At 44.0% G+C, this 19,929-nt stretch overlaps 1 protein-coding gene across 1 annotated transcript in view; it reads right to left on the reverse strand.

Annotated features, from left to right (window-relative positions):
* Positions 1 to 19,929, reverse strand: part of HS3ST2 (heparan sulfate-glucosamine 3-sulfotransferase 2) — a 123,651-nt gene that overhangs the window by 7,818 nt on the left and 95,904 nt on the right. The gene's annotated exons all lie outside the window — the stretch shown is intronic.

Consider the following 19,929-nt stretch of genomic DNA (forward strand, 5'->3'; position numbering starts at 1 on the left):
TGAATACCCACTGTCAGGAGCTTCAAAGAAGGGCAATGTTACATTTGCCAGGTGAATGTCCTGCTCCGTATCTCTGGAGAAATTGCTGCACCCTGTGGGCATGGGTCAAGTAGTTAAAAGCCATAAGGGTGCTTGTAGCAAAAAAAGGCACCCATGAGAGAATACACTGGGATGTGGACCAGGACCGAGTGCTCGCTAGCAGCAAGCAGAAGTCCACGCTGAGAGGCACACTGTAAAAGCAATCACTGTCCCATTCCTGTGGCACATTCCCCACTTAGGTTTAGTTCTTGAGAGGAGAAAGCAACATTTTAGCCTGAAGGGGAAAGCCCTGGCCTTTCCAGGTCCTGTTCTCCTAACTAGGCCTTTTTATTCAAATTTACCTCAGTCATAAGACTTTTCCCCCTTTCTTTGACCGCCCTATTTACATCCCTACCATTCCCCTGTCTATCTGTTTTACAAAGTAATTGCTGTGCTTGTTTTCCAACTGAGTGACACTTCAATCCCCTAAAGACTAATCCTTACCTGCTTAACCCTAGCTCTGCATTCAACTCCAGCTTCAAATTGGGCTTGGCCCCACTGCACCTATGTTGACTGGGAACAAAGATACAAAGAGGGAAAAAATCTCACTCCCTCCCAGACTGTAGAACTCAGAAAAATAAGGAGGTAAGTCTTCGAAACACTGTAAATTCTAGACCTAGAAGCTACTAGGTCCTGGGAACAACAGGGTAGTTACTGGTTGTGGAAGCAGCAGGGGGCCTGCTTTCCTCAATACAGAAAAAAAAGTGACGCTTTTAAATTCCATAGCCACCTGAGGCCTGAGCCTGATATTTCAACAGCTTTTTCTCCAGCCTGTGCCCTGAGCAGAGCAGGGGAGGGATGGGAGCGCATTCTAAGGGCAGAAGAGTCTGCTTTCCAGCTCACTTTCCCCTCCCCCCTGGTATTTTACAGAGATAGGCTTGCCTTTCCTCCTTAGACAGCTTCTGTGTTTTAATCCAATAGATATCCTGAGACTCAGGGCCCCATAGATGGCAAGTATTTCACCACAGTAGGGACCTCTCTTATTGGGTTGAACAATATTATATCTGCCTCCAGTCCTTGCAGGAAACACACCAAGTGGCTAGCGCCATCCTCTCTCTCTTCAGCTCCTCGTGGATGAGGAGCTGAACTTAATACAAGCCTTGAGATCTGCAGAAAGGGTCCAGTTTAATCAAAACCATTGACTTTGTCAGTAGCAAAGGAGGTAACAGGTCTTTAAGAAAAAGGCCCAAATTTCAAAACAGAGAGTAAACTATTTAGGATACATCCTAAATCCATGACCTAGGCAGCTGTCACTAGAGAGAATAAAGGCAGTCGCTGAGCTAATACCACCTGCTACCAAGGGGCAACTCCGCTCTTTTCTGGGAATGGCTGGGTTTTGCAGGATTTGGATCCCAAGCTTTGGACTAATTGCAAAGCCTTTATATGAGGCTAGTAAGGGGCCAGACATTGAACCCATTATATGGGGAAAGGAATGTGATCAGGCTTTTAATAAAATCAAGCAGGCTCTAGTGGAGGCCCCAGCCCTAGGCATCCCTGATTTAAATGAGCCTTTCCCTTTATACATAACAGAGAAACAGGAAATAGCATTAGGAGTCTTAGTCCAGTGACTAGGAAATGACTCTCAATCTGTTGCATATTTCTCTAGGAAGCTAGACAATGTAGACACCGGGTGGCCCCCATGCCTGAGAGCAGTTGCAGCCACAGCCACATTAACAGAGGAGGCTACTAAACAAACTCTTGGACAGAAGTTAGAGGTTCTAACTCCACATGAAGTCCAAGGTGTATTAGCAATGAAAGGGCACCTGTGGTTAACAGGAAATAGATTAACCAGATATCAGACCCTTCTCCTGGACAATCCTGAAGTAACTATAAAAACCTGCAATACCTTAAATCCGGGCTCCTTAATGGATCATCTCCAGACTTAGTTTATTCCTGCTCAGAAATTATTTATCTTACTTATTCCAGCAGGGCTGATTTGTTAGACCAGTCCTTAGATAACCCTGAGGAGGAGTTGTTCACTGACAGGAGAAGTTTTATACAGAAAGGGCAGTGAAAGGCAGGATATGCAGTGGTTAGTTTATATAACACCACTGAGGCACAACCTCTTCTACCCTTGACCTTGGCCCAGAAGGCAGAAATTATAGCCCTTACCCAAGTTCTCATTCTAGAACAAGGAAAAAGAATTAATGTTTATATAGATTCCAAATATGCCTTTCTTGTCCTACATGCTCATGCTGCCATATGTAAACAAAGGGGGCTCCTTACTGCAAGGAACTCCCCCATTAAGCACAGGCAGGAAATCTTAAATCTGTCAGAAGCAGTTACACTCCCTAAACAGGCAGCAGTAATGCCTTGTAGGGGTCACGAGAAGGATATGTCCCCTATTACTAAACGGAACAGCAAGGCAGACTAAGAGGCTAGAAGGCAGCTCAGAGGTCAATCGCAGAATTAGCATGGTTTCTATCCATAGACAGTGCTAACTTGAAGCCTGATTATGCATCTGAGGAGGAATCTTGGGCTGTAGAGGACGGGGACATTCAGGAAGGGCCCTGGGTTTACATTGGCCAGAAACTTCTTCCCCAGGCCTCTCAGTGGAAGTTTTTTTAAAGGCCCTGCATGACTCCTTCCATGTAGGAAGAGATGCTACTAACAGCAGTAGTTAATACATTATTTACAGGCAAAGGACTAACAACCACTACAAAGAATATTTGCCAAGCCTGCACTCTGCACTTAGAATAACCCTGGGCAAAAGCCATCCTCTCCCCTACTGTTAGAGCCTGTGCAGTGGAGGGGGACTTATCCAGAAGAAGACTGGCAGATTGATTTTACCAAGATACCCTCCTGTAAACGATACAAGTGTTTACTACTTTTAATTGACACCTTCACTGGTGGATTGAAGCCCTTCTGACCAGGACAGCAAAGTCCACAGAAGTAGCGAAGGCATTTCGAAAAGAAACAATATTCCAAATTGGTCTCCCAATTTCCCTGCAAAGTGATAACAGGCCATCCTTCACCTCTGAGTTCTCTCAATCAGTCTCTGAGGGCCTAAGCATACAATATCACCTCTACTCTGCTTGGAGACTCCAGTCCTCCAGGAAGGTAGAGCCTGTGGGACAGACTTTAAAAAGAATATTAAAGGAGAGAATCAAGATGGCAGAGGAGTGAATGGAAGTCACACTGACCTCCTCCCAGGACCAACCTGGAATTACAACTAAATTGTGGAGAAATCACCTGGAACAAACAACTTAACAATAGCAAGAGAGGAGCCTTGTAACTTCAGAGACAGAAGAATAAGCTTTAGCGCAATCTAACCAGTAAGGAGTGCAGTACAGACCTAAGAAGGCAGGCGGGACACCCACGGGCAGCAGCACCAGAAGAGACAGCCAGCTGGATTCCCCTGAGAAGAGCGGAGTCTAAACTGAAAGCGGGGATCTCTGGTCCACAGCACCAGAGCCCAAAAAGTACATAGAAAACAGCCAGCTGCCAAAAGCGGCAGGGTTGCTCTCTGCTAGAGACAGGCAGCTGGAGATGCAAAGAACTGTTTAAAGGGCCAACACATACATTTTTATTTGCAGCCACTTACCCTGGTCTCTGGCAAGGTGGGGCAGAGTGGGCTAGAGATGCCTGAGGAGAGACTGGGGAAGGAGACTTTGGGGAGAGAACTGAGAGAGTAGCCAGCGAGAGATCGGTGCTGACACATCCCCCATGCGGCAGCAGCCATTTTGGTCAGACAGAGACCACTCCCCCTGAGCGGCACCAGCATCAAAGGACTCAATAGCCCCACCCCCAGGTGGGATTCCACCCCGCCCTGTGCTAAGTTGCCTGCTGAGTGCAAAGTGGCAGCCACAGACAGTAGATCTCTGGCTAAAGGGGGCACAAAGACATCTGGCGACACTTGAAGAGAGACGGGAGAAGGAGGCTTTGGGGAGAGAACGGAGAGAGTAGTCGGCAGGATCCCAGTGTGGACTCCTCCCCCATATGGCAGCAGCGTGAGAGGACCCTATAACCCCATCTACAGGAGGGACTCTGCCCCACCCTGAACTGTCTAAGGCACCCTGCTGAGTGCAGAGTGAATAGATTAACAGCTGAAGGAGACGGCCACAAACAGTAGATTCCTGGAAGTCTCGAACAGACTGCCTAAGGTCAGACAGGGATGACATCTGACATCAGAGGCAGATCCAGAAAGTAAAATCAGCAGTCTCCAACCATGGAAGTTCACACCACAAAGTCAGGAAATCAAGACAGATCAGCTTAAGAATCAGAAGCAAAAGAGAATTATGGGTCTCACAAAATGGGAAGACAAAGAAATATGCCTCACTCGAAGGAAAAGGAGGAATCACCAGAAAGAGAACTAAATGAAATAGAGGCAAGTAAACTATCAGATACTGAGTTCCAAACAACGGTTCTAAGGAAACTCAATGAGTTCAGTGAGCTCAGAGAGAATTACAGAATCTACAGGGAAACTACGAGGAACTTACTGAAAACTATATCAGCATGAAAAGGACTAGAAACCATCAATAAGAGACAAGAGGAAATGAAGAATACCATTTCTCAATTGAAGAACACAGTAGAAGGAATCAAAGGCAGGCTAGATGAAGCTGAGGACCAAATCAGTGAGCTAGAGGACAAGGTAGGAAAAAAAAACTCCCAGAAAGAGCAAGAATATGAAAAAAGACTCAAAAAGAATGAAGAGGCATTTAGAGAAGTTCAGGACAACCTGAAACGTAATAATATCCATGTGATAGGGATATCAGAAGGGGAAGAGGAGGAGGAAGGGATAGAGAACCTGTTTGAAAAAGTAATGATGGGAAACTTCCCTAATTCGAGGAGAGAAAAGGTCACACAAGTCTAGGAAGCACAGAGGGTTCCATTCAAGAGGAACCAAATGAGGCCCACTCCAAGATACATCATCATTCAAATGGCAAATATCAAAGGCAAACAGAGAATCCTAAAGCAAGCAAGAGAGAAAGAGGTAGTAACATATAAGGGAGCCCCAGTACGACTAGCAGCTGACTTCTCAACAGAAATGCCGCAAGCCAGAAGGGAATGGCAAGAAATATTCCAAGTCATGAAAAGAAAAGGCCTGCAACCAAGACTGCTCTACTCAGCAAAGCTCTCAATTAAAACAGAAGATGAAATACGGAGTTTCCCAGACAAAAGAAGGCTAAAAGAATACACCTCCGCCAAACCAGCACTGCAAAATATGCTAAAGGGACTGCTTTAAGATGCAGAAAAAGTTTCTATGAATATCCAGTTCCTTTCAGAGTTGGCAATGCTTGATATTACCAATATTTTTGATACTCATTAATCTGATTGTGACAATGATGTTACTTTAATTGTTCCTTTATTATTTGTTGAAACTAACATGTTTTAGTATAGTTCTTGCCTTTCTATTATTATTTTTTTTAAAAAGCTTTAAATGACTTTTTGGTATTTTTTATCCATTTATTGATTAAAGGTTTGTAGAACTTTTTTCCCTAAGAAAACAAACAAAAAAGGAAAGAAAACCTATTAACCATCATTTAGATGTGTTGCAAAAACTTTTCTATTCTATTCCTTGTCTTTCAACTTTTTTATATGTATATTACTATATAGTTAAATGTTTAATATAGTCATATTGTCAATATTTATTTTATAGCTTCTGGGTTTGAATATTTTACTTCAGGTCATGAAAAATATTAGTTCTGTTTTCTTCTAAAACTCCTTAGATTCTACATATTGACTTTTAAATCACCTGAATATTTCTTGTATAATGTTGAAATAGGGCTCTATATTTGTTTTATTTCAAGTAATAGTGGTCCATGCACCTTATTTGTTGAATAGGCCTTATTTTACCCATTGATTTGAAATATCAACTTGATCATATATTACATTGTTAGACAGATATATACGTTTGTCTCTAGAATGCTCATTATATTTCATTGATCTAATTGATTATTTCTGTGCTCGTATCATGTTTTAATTGTTGAGACTTTATAATGGATTTAAATTTTTTTAGTATTTTATAATTAACTTTGACATTTAGAAAAATAAACAAAATCAATCTGCATTTAAGAAAAAAAGAAAGAGAGACAGATGGAACTCTTACCTTTTGCGACAACATGGATGGAACTGGAGAATATTATGCTAAGTGAAATAAGCCAGTCGGTGAAAGACCAATACCATATGATCTCACCTATAAGTGGACTCTATTCAACAAAATAAACTAACGAACAAAATAAACCACAGGCATGGAAACATGGAGCAGACTGAAAGTGACCAGAGGGGATGGGGAAGGAGGACAATGGTGGAAAGGAGAAGGGACTACACAGAGAACATGTATGAATGGACATGGACAACAGAGTGGGAATTGACTGTGGGAGTGGGGGATGGGGGTGGGGTGGGTGGAGGGGGGTAAAGGGGTAAAAACTGAGACAACTGTAATAGAATAAATATGATTTATAAATTTAAAAAATAAAACAAGAAAAAAAAAGAACATTAGCAAAGCTCTGTCAGGAGGCTTCTGAGAACTGGGTTAAATTACTTCCTATAGCCCTCATGAGAATCAGGGGCTCCCCTAAGGCTAATAGTAGGCTCAGCCCTTTCGAAACGCTATATGGCAGGCCATTCCTAACTCTGGATTTAATATGTAATGTGGAGACCCATCAAGCAGTGAAGCATGTGATAAACTTGGGGCAGACACAAAAAGCATTGCAGGAATACGGGAACAAAGCTTTGCTTTCTCTTAGTGGAGAATTTTGGGCCATTCTATCTCCAGGAGACTGGGTACTTCTTAAACCTTGGAAAGAAGGAAACTCTGCAGATCACCTTAACCCTAAATGGAAGGGGCCCTGCCAGGCTGCCCTGAGTACCCACAGCTGTGAGGCTATTAGGGGTCAATAGTTGGGTTCATATTTCCAGGGTAAAGCTGCCTCCTGCTGATCTGGATCACTCCCCAGACTCGCAGAGGAATCCGGACTTCACCTACACCTGTGAACCCTTGGAGGGCCTCGAGTTCCTGTTCAAAAAGAAGACTACTGAAACAGCAGGATGATGCTACATACTCCTGTGAGCCGGTGGAGGGGCTCAAGTTCCTTTTCCAAAGGACTACTCTTGAATTTGATAAGTACCTTCTTATTTCACCCTTCAACCCCTTTTGCCTATGCTAAATCACCACCTAAAATTGCCTGTGAATTAGACAGTCACATGGCCCAGTCTTTAAAATTAAATTCTTCCTGTTGGCTTTGTCTTTCCATCTATAGCTGAGGCTATGTTCAGCCATTGGCACCAGAACAGTGGGGAAATGTCTCCATTACCCTGGACAAAAAGACTGTACTTTCCAGCCCATGGTGCGTCAGAGCTACTGAAAACCTTGCTAAACTATTGCCCAGGACCTTCTTCACTAGTAGACAATGCTTCCCTACAGGGCCTCTGTTTTCTCACTTAATAAACCATCCACAGGTCAGCTATCCCTTTGCATTGTCAGTAACGCTCCAGGAGGCATGCCTGTGGGAAGGCTGGTTGACAGCCAATGCCAGACAAGATTTTCTAACTCCAGACCCCACTCTCACAAACTCTGGTCATGGAATTTTCCTCACCACAATGCCCTATATCTCTGGAAGAATTCCTAACCTGGGGGATGAAACAAATTTCATACATACCCGCTTTCAAAAGCTGGCTGCTCCTAGCCCACCTTTAGACAAAAACTTACCAAAAACAGCTTACTGCCAAGGCAGGCTGTCCTACCCGGTTAATGAATTCCTCCCACAAGAAATAAGACTGTATCACTCTGTACTGCAGCTTTTGAGTCACCATACATTTTGGACTGAAGAGAGGCTTCATCTTCACTGAATTTATAAATAGCACAAGTTTCTACAATCCCATAATAGACCCCCTGGTCACAGCCTCTCTGGCAGCACAAGGATTGCAATGGTGGGTTACTAAATACCCAAGAGCCAAACAACTAGTCCATGGCTGACATGTGTCTATAGATACCCAGCCAGTTAAGCTGGCAGAAATTGCTTTGATGACAGAAATACCCCTTTTGACAGGGGTCTATTGAATTTGCGAGTCCCAGACATACTGGACCTTCCCTCCACAGCAGAAGGGAATCTACTCCCTCAGATAAATTCTTCCTGATGTTTCCATAGCATGGGAAAACACCTCCCTCCTGCTCCTGTTATGAGGACATCTTTTCAAAAGGGCTGGTCTCCTTATTCCTCTAATACCACTTATTGGGATCCTCTCTGCCACAGGAACAGCAGTAGGGGAGTGCTTCATTAGGAATCCACCACTATCTATCATAGGAAACAGCTGAATCATGAATTAAAACAGGACAGATGCTTACAGCACTCCAAGAACAACTGGACTCATTAGTTGGAGTTGCTTCCCAAAATCAAAGGGCATTAGATCTCCTCACAGCCTCAGCAGGAGGAACACGTTTATACCTCAAGGAAGAGTGTTGCTTCTTTGTTAACAAATCAGGATAGGTCCAGGAAAACAAAGCATCCTTAAATCTGCATCTAGGATCACAACTTCAATCTCTTTTGGGAACTCAAATTCATGGCTTATGTCTTCTTCCTTTTGTAGCACTGTTATTAATCATACTAGTAATATTACTATTTGAACCCATGATAATCAACTTACTAAATTTATCTCTTCTAGAATAGAGGCTATAAAGCTACAAATGATCATCACGAACAACTATCAAACTCTGGGACCAGAGGCTCCTAGCATCTATCATGGGCCAGTGGAAGGACACTTCCTTCCACCTCTTCTGACTGACATGCAGTATCCCCGACAGTCTCAGGAATTCTTTACCAACTCCCAGAGAGAATAGGGCAAGAGTTTCATGGTTCTCAATAGGCAGTGTCTACTGTCCCATCCAAGCCTGAAATAGCTACAGATGATGGACCGTCACCCCTCTGCACCCCAAAAAGGCATTTTTGAGAACAATGTCTCTCAGGGGGAAGTTGAGGCAGGAGATAGCAAAGGAAGAACTCTGAGACTGCTCTGCTGTTGCTGGCCAGAATCTAGTGTCCTTGTTGCCAGGAAATGCCTTTTAGCGCTTAGGTAGGATGGATAGCAAACCAAGGCAGGGAGGGGGAGGGAGGCATGTCTCACCCACTAACTCAGCAGTCTTGATCCTGGTCTGATAATATTGCCAGGTGTTACGACATCACAAGAAACACTATGTTAGCATGGGAGGAGGGATGACCTTGAAATTTTATGTATCATTTTCACTACTGGGAAAGAAAGCCTTGAAATTATGTATTCACTCCAAGGCCTAGAAGGAGGAAGATGAGGGGATCCAGGGTGCCCAAAGAAGCAGCCCATAGAACAACTCTGGTTAATTGCCTGCCTCTGGACACTATCTCCTTTCAGAAGGAGTACCTAATGCTTACAGAAAGAGCTCATAAATAACTTTGGGTAACTGCCCCAACTGTAATTAACTGCCTCCTGTCACATATCTGTTTTACAATACAATGAACAAATGAGGTCTGGAGCAAGATAAGGGTTCAGGCTAATAGACCCCCACACATACCTAGGTTTGGGTAGGCACGTCCCCTCTGGGAAAGCTGGCACCACCTTTACCTGCCAATCAATATGTAACTTCTTCACCCCCATCCAGTCAACTATGTAAGTCCTCAGAACAAAGAACCTGATGCTCTTGCCACCACTGCCTTTGCCACCCTAGCTCTTGCCTTTCTCCCCTCCCTTGGCAAGGCCTGTTCCATTCCATGAGAATGTATCAGTAATAAACCCTGCTTGCACGCTAATAGATTTGCTGATCTGTTATTCTTTACTGCATCAGCAAGGACCAGGTTTCTCCCATAACACTTGCAAGTGTTCTTCCTGGATGACCTCATTCTTTCCCCAGCCTTTAACCACCACCTAGGAGTGAGCTGCTGACTCGTGTCTGTAACTACAGCTCCAACTTTCCTATGCTCTAGGCTGGAATGCCCAACTGTCTGTGGACTGGACACCTTGCATCAGCAAATGAACTTGCCATTTTCCTCCCCAAACTTACTTCTCTCCTTTGTTTGTTTTTACAGATAATAGCACCATGCATCCACTCACAGAACAGAAACACTTATGTCATTCTTGACTCCTTCTCACACCCGTTTTTCATTCTCGTAAGCTTTACCACACCAAACTTCTCAAGTCTCCCCCTCAGGCTCTTGTCATCTATTCCTCAGACAATAGAGTCCTCTCTGACCTTCAGGCTTTCATTCTCTCCTCTCTTTTAATCCATCCACATTGTGTGTACACCAGAGAAATCTTTCTAAAGCAAATACAATCATGTCAACCATTAATTATCCTTTTGGATAAAATCTGTATTCCTTGACTGGGTACTCAAAGACTACTGCCTACCTTTCTAGATTTGGTTTTTCAGGAAACCCAAATGCCCTTTCATGTGGTTTGCACTTGCTGTTTTTTGTTTTTATCTGTTAAGACTCAGGATCATCTTTTTGATCTCCCTCATCATGGTGAATCTTTACTTATCTTTCCAAGTCTAACCCAAAAGTCACATACTCTATGAACCCCTTCTTGGAGTTCCATGGCACATCATGACTCCAAAGACTAGAGCACTCATCCCATGTGTGGAACTTACTACATACGAATCAATTTGTATCAATAGATCTTTGGCAACTTGGGCATGTTTCTTACTCATTTTTGCCTTCCTAGCACAATACCTGGCACACCATAGGCGCTCAATAAATTGATCAGAGAATCAGTGTCAAAGGTGTCAAGAGGTTACCTTCTCAGAAATAACCAGTGTTAGTTTATGAAGCCCAGGCTTTTCTCGACATTCTGACCTTAGGCAGAGGAAGGATTCAGCAGATAGCCCTGTGGTAGGGGAATCGCTATGCCATTGTTAAGATTTCATCATGGCCACTGGTGCTCAGGCTCACAGACTGAGGGGAGCCCAAGCTCCAAATATAAGAAAGTCAAAAGAGATGGAAAGGAACATATCTCGTGCCACTTCTGCTCGGCTATCTGTACACTGTCCTGCACCCAAGGCTCCCCCTGATGTCCAGAGAGGACAGAGCTGTGGTCGCTCTGCAGTGTGTCTGGGAGGGGAGGAGATGGGCAAGTCAAGCTGCACACTGGGACCACGTGGAGGACTTTTGGAGATACGTAAATCCTTAAATTGGAAACTCCAGGCGGGTGCGAGGGCCAGGCACCTGTAATTTTAAAGCTCCCCAGGTTATCCCAATGGGCTACCACAGCTAAGAACCTCTGTTGCAGACTGAGTGTTCCTTTAGCCACTCAGCCTTTGAAAACAGTTGTTCAAGTATCAACCCAGGGCACGCCTTTAAGAAGAGTCCCAGGACCCTTCCCTGCACATTCTGATTCAATGGCTTTGGGGTGCAGTCTAGGAACCTCTATTTTTAACACCCTCCCCCCACCATGATTCTTACAATTAGATAAGCTTGGAAAGTGCAGCCTTAATAAATGCACTCTCATTAGTAACATGATGGTGCACATTACTATCTACTATATCATAAGTTCATTTTTAATGTTTCTGTCTCTGCCCATTCCCGCCCCCAGCTGCAGACTACAAGCTCCCAGGAGAACAGGTTTGGTGTCTGTCTTGGACACGGCTGTATTCTCAGCTCCAAGGAGATGATGGGCACGTAGTAGGGCTGCAGTAAATATTTGTTGAGGGGAAGACACAAAGGCAAGGCTTTAATCCGGGCATAATGAAGGAGAAGCACACTGGTGTGAGCCAGAGGAGACTGCACCTCGTCTCCAGGCCACAGAAGTCCGGCCTGTCTCCTTCCTGAGGGAAAAATCACAGACTTCCTGCGGTCCCCACAGAAAAAGAAAAAACCTTAAATGCTTTCTTGTTGGCTAGGAGACAATAGTTTTGACCTGTCCAGTGGGGCAGAAAGAGTTCCCGTGGCCATTCCAATCCACACAAGGGACATCCTGCATGTGTCAGCCCATGGGAGTCCATGTGAGCAGGGCCTCGGGGAATCTGCAGAACAAACACACCTCTGATTATTGCCAATAAGATTCTTTGGAAGATTTTATTTTCCGTGCACTTTATTAAATCTGTGCATCCCATGGATGTGTTTGGAAGACCTGGCTGTGTGGGGGTCTTTGGCGACTTATTAGCTCTTAACTGGGCAGCAAAGCTCCTTGAAAATCATCAGTCTCTAGAGGGATAATTAGGAGTAAAAGAGGAGGGAAAAGGCTTTAGTGCAAGAAACTGGTTCTGAAAATGGACTGCACTAACCCTCCATGTGCTGAGCCAAGTGTGGGTGCAGCAGTGTGGCTGTCTATCCTCCTCAGGTTGAGAGTCCACAGCCCCCAAATCCTTAGACTTATGAGACCCAGGAGCAAAACACTAGGTCCCAGGGTGAACTATTACATCTGTAATTCATCACTGCTCACAAATAAAGGCCTTAACAGGATTTATGTGGCTTTTCTTAATCTGGCTCCCGACCACCCCAGGCTCTGACCACAATGGACTGACTATTCAGAGTTCCTCCAATTCTGCGTTTTTTAAGCTAAGGGACATTTGATATGTTGTGCTTCTAGGATGAAGTGCTCTGTAGCCTGTCAGGCAAAACTTCTCTCAGCTCTTAGCTCATTATTACCTTTCCTGACCTCATCTTAATCATTTCCCTCCTTCCCAGAATTAGGTGTTTGTTAACCCAGTGCCTCCATGTTTCACACTACAGACATCTCCAATTTTTCACACATTACCTGCATCTATCATCACCCTGGGATGCAAGGTCACAGAAGGCAGGATCATGACTGTCACACCTCTGTATTGACAATACCTGTTCTTGGGCCTGGTATGCATTCATTGAATAGCGTTTATTGAGAATCTACTGTATTCCAGGGATAAGAAAGCTAGCAAGGTGTAGTCTCTGTTTTCAAGGAGATAATGACCTCTAAACCACAGGGGTGAGTGAGTCCTCTTTTTCCAGTGTGAGGGGTTGCACCTGAACTCAGCCTCCCACAAAGGCTGGTGGCTTCCTTCCTCTGGCAGTAGGAGCTATGCCTGAACCCAGTTTCTGAGAGTTTTCCAGGGCCCCCAGGTGCTGGGAAGCTGGCTTTTCCAGAGACATTGTGGAAACAACTGGCGCCTAAGCGTAGTCTACCTGGTGTCTCAGTTGCTTGATCATCCCCACATGGCAAGGCTGCTCTCAACTCTGTCATGTAAAAGGGGAGTTGATGGAGGTGTGAGGGCAGAGTCCACTTCCTGGAGTGTCAGTCCAGTTTGTCTAGGCCCACACATGTGCCCTCAGTGTGATGGTGAGACGACAGGGGAACCCATGCCTGCCTCGTCTGTTGAGACCCTTGGTTTGCAAGTTCCTTCCAGGAACACCTATTTCTTTCTCCCATACCTTGTGCATTATGGGATTTGTCCTGAGTCCTGTTTTGGGACAGACAGAGACTAGAAAGGGATCCTTCTTGCATGAGAGCCACACAGAGATGGTTGAGGTAGTGGGCTACTTCAGTGGCTGGTTTAGAATCAGAGACTTGAGTTTGAGTTCTGCCACTTGCTGACCATAAGGAATGGGCAACACAGGCTACTCCACAGAGCATCATGTCTTCCGGGCTCATCCATACTGTTACAGATGGCAGGATTTCCTTCTTTTCATGGCTGAGTGAAACAAGCCAGACACGGAAACATACATACTTATGTGATATCATTTATATGTGGAATCTATATGTTGAACTCAAAACTAGAGATTACAGGGGTGGTTACCAGGGGCTGAGGAGACGGGGAAATGGGGAGATGCTGGTCAAAGGGTACAAACTTGCAGCTATATGATGAATAATCTTATCACTGGGGTCTAAGGTACAGTATGAGTGACTATCATTAAAAATACTATGTTATATACTTGAAAGTTGCTAAGAGACTAGATCTTAAAAATAGTAAGTATGTGAGGTGATGAATATACTAATTAATCTGATTGTGGTAATCATTTCACAATGTGTAGTACATTACATCATCATGGTGTATCTCTTTATAAAAAATGGGCACACAGAATATATCAGCCATCTACAGTCTACTGTGGACTGAATGCTTGTATTCCTCCATGAATTTACATGTCCAAGCCCCAATCCACAGTGTGATGGTATCAGGAGGGGTCATGAGGGTGGAGCCCTCAGGAATGGGCTTTAGTGCCCTTATGAGAAGAAACACAAGCAGACACAACATCTTCCTTTCTGCCATGTGAGGACACAGCAAGGAGGCAGCTGTCTGCAAACCAAGGATAGAGCTCTCACCAGGAATGATTTTGATTTCGGAGTCCCAGCCTCCAGATTGTGAGAAGTTAATTTTTCTTTTTTAAACCACTCAGTCTATGGCATTTGTTTAATAGCAACCCAAACTGACATGGCATTGATGGTCTGGACATAAACAAACTACCAGCTAACACTGGTTGTACAGTGGCTGGGCCAGAGCCACTTCACTGTCTTCATGCCAACTCAGTGAAGCAGATACCAATCCCAGGTGTGGGCTCAGGAAACTGGGACACGCAGAATGAAAGCCAGTCACCAAAGCAACACAGCAAGTCGCAAAATCTGGATTCATATGACTTTTGCACTAGAAGATAACATGAAAATGTAAAATGCATCTTGGTACAAGGACAGTCTTTCTAAGCATAAGACAAAAATCATGGAGAAAAAGACCAAAAAGACCATATAACAAACATGAGTCTCTGGGATGGAAGAAAATGGTGAATAAAATAAAAGGAGAATGACAAGCTGGAAAAGTATTTGCAGAATATATGATAGAGAAACAATGGATAATTTCTCTCTCTCTCTCTCTCTCTCTCTCTCTCTCACACACACACACACACACACACACACACACGTTTAAATATATTTTTTGAAGTTCTTGCAAATCCATTAAGAAAAGGAGAACCAGCTGGTAGAATAGGAACACAGGCTATGAGAGGAGTTAATAGAAAAAGAGGTAGGCCCTCGCTGGTGTGGCTCAGTGGACTGAGTGCTGGCCTACAAACAAAAGGGTCACCGGTTCAATTTCCAGTCAGGGCACATGCCTGGGTTGCAGGTCAGGTTCCACAGCAGGGGGTATGCAAGAGGCAACTATATATTGATGTTTCTCTCCCTCTTCCTCCCTCTCTTTCCCTCTCTAAAAATAAATAAAATCTTAAAAAAAAAGAAAAAGATCTATGAGTGAATATAAATATATGAAAAGGTACTCCCTCTTTCTTAAAACTAAAGAAATGCAAATTAAAACCTATCATGAATAATACTATTCACCTTTTCAGTATTTGTAATAGTGAATGTAGAACTTACTCTTCAATATTGGCAGCAGCATATATTAATGCAGTCTTTAAGGAGGGTAATTTGATAGTACGACTCAAATGTAAAGTGCACATGCCCTTTAACCCTGCAATTTCATTTTTGGCAGTTTATTTGTACAAGCACACAAAGACTGTGTGTGAGGATGTTTGTTGCAGCACTTGTGGCAGAGCTAGGGAGACATCCACCAAAAACTCCTGCTCCTCCCTGCTGGGTGTAGCTCTCTTTCTAGAAGGCAGCTGCCCAGCCAAGGACTGCATTTCCCAGCAACCCCTGCATCCAGGTGGGATGATGTGGCTGGGTAGTACCATGGACAGCGAGTAATACCTCCAAGCCAAGGTGCTCACAAAGCCCACTAGCTCAGTGATTTTCAATTTTTTTCATCTCATGGCACAAAAACTAATTACTAAAATTCTGCAGCACACCAAAATATGTATTTTTTGCCAATTTGACCAAAAGAGGTATAATTTTGATTTATTCACACTGGACAGCTATTGTGTTGGCTGTTGACAATTCTTTTTTATTTGACAATCTAAGGGAAAAGAAGTTAGTGCCCCTGACTAAATAGTCAAGTGCATGTTTTAAAATTCTTGCAGCACACCTGTTGAAAATCACTGCACAAGCTGAATGTATAGAATTTTGTGGCCCTAGAAGAGGGTGGGTCCAAAAGGTAGAAGGGGCATGGAAGACCACTTACAAGGAGGAAAACACCCCTTGGGTTATGGTAAGCAAGGAATACACTTTTTATCTTTGAGTCTGTTACAGCAGCTGGCATTGATCTAACTACTGAAACAATATTTGTATTAGAAAGAGACCTACAGGTCTGTTAGCAGGAGGTTGGTTAAATAAACTTATAGTGAGACCATACAAAAGATGATCATGTAGCTATTAAAAAATAAGGTGGATCTATAGATATTGACACAGAAAGGAATTATTTAGTGAAAAAAGAAAGTTGCATAAAAGAGTTCCATATGTGCCATTCACATACAAAATACACACACATGTACTAGTACAGATATGCATAAACCATCTCTAAGTGGATACACAATCTTTAAATGGATACACAGTGAACTGTTACCAGTGATTACCTCTGGAGAATGACATTGGGAGATCTGGGCTGGACTACAGTACAGGATAGAATGGATCTTAATTTCCACCTTTACTTTCCTGCAGTCATTAGACTTTTTTTTTCCATGACAGTGTATTCTTTCTAGTTATAAAAAACAATGAACTAATGAAAAGCTATGTTAAAAAGCCCCTATTGGTACTGTTTGGGAAGAAGATGGCCTGTATGGAAGCATTTTTGTGAACTGAGGGGAAGAAATGGTCTGGAGGGGCTGCAGTGTAGGTGGGAAGCAAGGATGTGGGAGATGGGAAATATGGCTCCTTTCTCAGAAAGCAAGGCTAGGAAAGGAGGGAGGAGACCAGGAGAGGTGGTCATGGGAGTTGAGTGAATGAATGGTTTTTGCTGCTGCACAAACAGCTCTGATACCTTTCCAGGCAATTGGACCTCAATTTCTCAGGTGCCATGTGCGGCTAACCTGGTCTGACATGGGGACACTATCAGGGCATCTTCTGGGGGTAACTGTGTCACTCACTTTCTTTTTCAGTCTGCGTTGAGCTCCTTCCCCACATGTAAGCCCATCTCCCCTTTCTCTGGAGTGGGTCCCTTAAGTCAGAGCATCTCCCACTTTAACGTGCACGTCAATGCCTGGGTCTTTCTGAAATGCAGATTCTGCATTTGTTGGGAGAAGGCCTGAGGTTGTGCAGTTTTAACAGGCTCACTGTCGGGCTGACCTGCTGGTCCATGGACCACACTTGGAGGAGCAAGGTGTTAGGGTATCCTGGCAACACTGGCACAGATGGCCTTGTCTGTGGGTGTTTATTGCTTTAAATGGAACTGGTTCATTGATGTTGGGTGGGGACCTGTGGGTGATTTGAATTCAGAAAATGCAGATATGAGTCCAGCTTTTCATTTCTTCCCTTGTAACTTTCATAGTAGTTTCCTCATTGCATCAAGAAGATGATGATAATGCAGACTTCACCAGGCTGTTGTGAGTTTCGAGCTGGATAACCATGGGAGAGTCCCATATAAACCATTAAGCACTGTACCCAGCCATTCATGGGTTCCTCTTTCTCTACTTAATTTTGTTTTTTTTCTTTTTAGTTTATTTACTTATTAAGATATAATTGACATATAAAGTATATGAGTAACATGACTTGATATTTGAATATATTGCAAAATAATCACTACAATAAGTCTAGTTAACATCCATCACTACACAGTTAAAGTTTCTTTTCCTTGTGATCAGAACTTTTAAGATTTCTTCTCCTAGCAACTTTCAAATATAAAATATAGATTATTGTCTATAGTCACCATGCTGTACAGTTTAAGTCATTTTGATTTTCAAAAAACCACTCATCCATCCCTTCACCTTCCCCAGCTCCAGTCCTATATGCCTCATTTTATTTCCAAAATTCTTGAAATGAAGCTCAAAGGCTCCACTTCTCCTCCTCACACTCATCCTCAACTTGTCACATCTGCCTGCTACTCTGTCCACCTCAGGAGCAGCTCTCTGAGTTCACTCCCAAATACCTCACCTTTCTGTGGCATCTGAAGCATTAGCCTAATTACGATTCATCTCCTCAGGGGTCAGTGAACAGTCCCACCATTCACCAGTTGCCCAACAACACCTACATCTTGTCTATAACCTAACCCAACTGGTATCCTCCTACCCAGTCTCATCTGATATCTGCCCCAGCCCGCTCAGGACCCATCAAGGTCCCTCATTCACAGTCAGCTGTAGGGAGCAGCTCAGAGCTTTCCTCTAACTAGGCTCTACTTCCTGGCATCCATTCTAAGCCCCCTTGGCTCTTGTGTGACACTCCCTGGTGAAATCAACATCCAGGAAGCAAGATGGTGCCTGGGGACTACAAGGTGGTGCCAAGGCTACTGGTGATGGTACCAAGTGGTACCTTAGGGGATCTGGTGATGCTGGAGACCATCTGAAAATGGCAGGTTGTCTACTACAAACACCTGATCGTCAATACCAGGGGCCTCAGCACTGCCATGTTCCTCCCGCCAACTCCCTCTTCCACTGTGCACAACTATTTCAGGCCTTCTCTACTCTCTGCAAATGATCAAAGCCTACTCTTTCCTGTCCCTCTGGACAGAAGAGTTCACATCATACTTTATAGAGAATGCAAAACCATTAGAATGGAATGTCTTCAACATTGTGCTCTCAACACACAAAGGCAGAAGATGGAGCTGGTCAGTCCAGCAGCTTTCTGAGGCGTCTCCCAGCCTGTGGACCTCTACCACCTCCAGGGCTCCCTACCCGCAGTGCCCATCCACACCAGATTCAACCTACTCTGAGGATCTGTCAGTCCCCCTCCACCTTGCCCCCAGTTCTGAATGCTTCCCAGGCATCTGCAAATTTCCCAGCCTATAACTGGATGAGTTCATTTTTAATACCAAGCTTTACAACCTCACATTCTGGAGTCCCCAGTGCTTGAAAGGTTGTGCAGGCAGGCGGTGTGCAAACCTGTCCCACTTCCTGCAGCATAACAGTGCCCTCTAGTGGGAGGTAATATCCAACTACAGCTGTGGGAGTGAACACCTGCCTGCTGCTCCGTCAATTCCCTGTTGCTGCCCTGAGAGAAATCAGCCACTGACTGGAGTCTTTTCCATTGTGTATCAACAAGATGCAGGTGTATCAGAATACATTAAGCTCCATGGTTGCAAAGGGTTGCAGGGAGCAAGAAGAGCAGTGGGCTGTGCAAAGCACTGGAGAGTCAGGTGCTCACATACCATCCAGGCCTCTGCTGTGCCAAACCTACATATATAGTTGTTTAGTCAATAATGCTTCTTCAGGGTCCAACCCCTGCTTAAACTGTACACATCTGAACTAGTGTCCAGTCTATGATGTGGGAAAACCCCGCTCTGCATTTCTGGAAGGCATTTAGGATACCTGGCAAGATGAGCAGAAACTCTTGAATCTCCCAGCCTTACCCTTTCTGTCTACAGACCTTTGCTGTTCTCTCTGCCTGAAAACTTCCCCAACTCTCTTCCACAGCCCAGTCTTTCTTATCCTCAGATCTCTTCAAATGTCACCACTCTTAATGTAATGCTCTAAACCCCACAGTTTATTCAGCTCACACATAGCTCTAACCACAGTCTGTAATTATCTTGTGCATCTATTTGTTTAATCCATTGGCTTCTACCTGGTAGTCTGCAAATGCATCAGGAAAGAGTGGCATCTTCCTTGGTGACTGTGGTATCTGCAGTCCTTGCCACTGTGCCATCCCATCACAGGCAGCCCCAAGGAATGACTCATGCTGATCAAATGAATAACATGGGGAGGAACCAAAGCCTAAAACTGGAAGATCTGGGTTCCTTTAGGAAGTGCAGCAGCCTGAGCTCTTCAGAAAGGATTTCCCAAAGTGTGGTCACATAGCATCTGTAGGTGCAAGTGATTCATGGATCGTACTTACATTTTTTACAGTTATGTCTTTATTTGAATGCATTTTAGAAAATTGAAACTAGGACATCTCTTTTATTTGCAGATTTTGTTGCTTAGGATGAGACTTAGAGATGTAGTAAACATAAAA

Source organism: Pteronotus mesoamericanus, unplaced genomic scaffold (genome assembly GCF_021234165.1).
Source record: "Pteronotus mesoamericanus isolate MK-2021 breed Mesoamerican mustached bat unplaced genomic scaffold, CSHL_Meso_final contig_64, whole genome shotgun sequence".
Lineage (NCBI taxonomy): Eukaryota > Metazoa > Chordata > Mammalia > Chiroptera > Mormoopidae > Pteronotus > Pteronotus mesoamericanus.